Source organism: Pyrus communis, chromosome 2 (assembly GCF_041283825.1).
Source record: "Pyrus communis isolate YQ-2024b chromosome 2, ASM4128382v1, whole genome shotgun sequence".
Classification (NCBI taxonomy): domain Eukaryota; kingdom Viridiplantae; phylum Streptophyta; class Magnoliopsida; order Rosales; family Rosaceae; genus Pyrus; species Pyrus communis.
Genome location: NC_142566.1, coordinates 24,515,919 through 24,518,261, shown reverse-complemented (window position 1 = coordinate 24,518,261; position 2,343 = coordinate 24,515,919). Strand labels below are relative to the sequence as shown.

Here is a 2,343-nt window from a genome sequence, read left to right as displayed (position 1 = left end):
TGTTATAACAAACTATAATAGCCTAGCTATGATATTGCTGACTGTGCTGTTGACATGGAACTATATTGTTGATTTGTGTCTTTAATCCCAAATCTATTCTCACGATTAAAACTAATTGAATAAGAAGGAAGATTATCAAACTAAAAATTATCTTAATTTAAATCCAGACTACAAATCGTTAAACTATTCATCACAAATTATTTTCTTTGTAGACATGCAGAAGTTCGTATTGTCAGTATCTTGAAAGCAATCCCTGATGCAGGCCAAAACAAGGGATCCAAATAATGATTATTGTATTCACCAAAAATAAAATAAAATAAAATAAATAACAGCTTGCCGCGTCATATGTACTATGACAGATGATTTACCACTAACTTGTGAGTTCGTAATCGTCATGCCAAATAGTACCCTTTTATTACAACTTCTGATATCAAAAGGCCGAGAGTCTCTTCTCTCAATACCCAATCGTCGAACACATGGAGAGCAAAGATCAGAAGAAACTTCACATAGCCATGTTCCCATGGCTAGCCTACGGCCACCTAGTGCCATTTCTCGAGGTCTCCAAGTTCTTAGCTCAAAAAGGTCACCAAATCTCCTTCATCTCCACCCCCAAAAACATCAATCGTATTCCATCTTCCTCCTTTTCCCCGCTCATCGATTTCGTCGAGCTTCCTCTCCCTGCTGTTGACGGCTTACCGGAATCCGCGGAGTCCACCTCCGAGCTACCAATCAACAAAGTCCCTTACCTCAAAAAAGCCTACGACTTGCTCAAGCCTTCAGTCACGCAATTCATCCAACACTCGGGCGTCAACTGGATCGTCCACGACTTCAGTTCCTACTGGATGCCCCGAGTCGCCACTCAGTTCAGAGTCAACTCTGTCTACTTCAGCATCGTCAACGCCAATTCCTTGGCTTTCATCGGTCCTCCGTCCGAGTTGCTCGGCAATAAACGCAGGCGGCCGGAGGACTTTACAGTCGTCCCCGAGTGGGTCAACTATCCTTCCAACGGTGCTTTTAAGCTGCATGAGATGGTGAGCCACTGGGATTGCATGGACGATGAGGTCTCCGATTTTCATAGAGTCGCGGGTTCGATTCAAGATTGTAATTTTGTGACTATGCGGAGCTGCACTGAGTTCGAATCTGACGCGGTGAGTCTGCTCAGGAAGATTTACGGCAAACCAGTTGTTCCACTCGGGCTGTTGCCGCCCGGCTCAGTGCCGCAACAGCAAGGCGTCGCTGACGATCGAGGGGATGAGACGTGGGGAGTGCTGAGAGGTTGGCTCGAAAATAAGAAACCGAACTCGGTGGTTTATATCGCATTCGGCACTGAGGTGACTCCGAGTCAAGAGTTGATGCACGAGTTGGCAGATGGGATAGAGAAATCCGGGTTGCCCTTTATATGGGTGGTCAACAATCGCCCGTTAGTGGAGGGCGTGTTGGGGGCGGATATCATTCCACCCGGGTTTCAAACTCGAGTGGAGGATCGAGGCTTGGTCTGGAGGGGTTGGGCCCCACAACTTAAGATTCTAGGTCATGCATCTGTCGGAGGTTTCCTAACTCATTGCGGTTGGAGTTCAGTTGTTGAGGCACTACGGTTTGGGCGGGCTTTGATTTTGTTTTCGGGTGCTAATGCGGACCAAGGGTTGAACGCGAGACTAATGCAGGATAAGCGGGTCGGGTTGGAGATACCAAGGGACGAGCGAGACGGATCGTTTACGAGTGACTCGGTGGCCGAGTTGATTAGGTTAGTGATGGTGGAGAAAGAAGGTGAGTCAATAAGGTCAAATGCATGGGCCATGAAGGAGATCTTTGGCAACGTAGAGTTGAACAACAGGTGCTTGGACGAGTTCACTCGAACCCTTGAAACCTGGCCCACTTCAACATAATCAACTTTGCAGATTTTATGTTTTGGGGCCTCTTAATTGGCATAATTAATTGGTATCTTGCTTTCTAGTTGTGTTTTTATTTATACCGACAATAAAGTGGCATCGAATTTAAAATATAAAAACCTAGTAAGAGAGAAATCGAGGAAGCTGAATCCTTATCTATTTGTAGTTGTGGTTGGCTTGAGGATTGTATTTTCTGAAAAGCATTACGCTTGTGTTTATGTTAAAAGTGTTTTCATTCTACTTTTTTTAATAATTTTGAGAATGAAAAAAATAAAGATTAGTAAAAAAGTCATACTCTTTGTAGGCTAGACTTTCAAAAACAACCCTGATTTCAATATTAACATATTTGAAATTTTTTCTAAAAAAATCAAACTTCGAAAATTGTTTAAAAAGTCATACTATTTGGTAGGCTAGAGTTCGAATAACCAAATTTCATTATTAACATATCAAAATT

At 43.3% G+C, this 2,343-nt stretch overlaps 1 pseudogene across 1 annotated transcript; it reads left to right on the top strand.

The window, feature by feature from the left end:
- The first annotated feature begins 341 nt into the window (after window positions 1-341).
- LOC137747027 (UDP-glycosyltransferase 91C1 pseudogene) lies at window positions 342-2,129 on the top strand (annotated as a pseudogene). The gene has a single exon (XR_015958139.1). The product of XR_015958139.1 is annotated as a UDP-glycosyltransferase 91C1 pseudogene (transcript).
- Window positions 2,130-2,343: the final 214 nt, after the last annotated feature.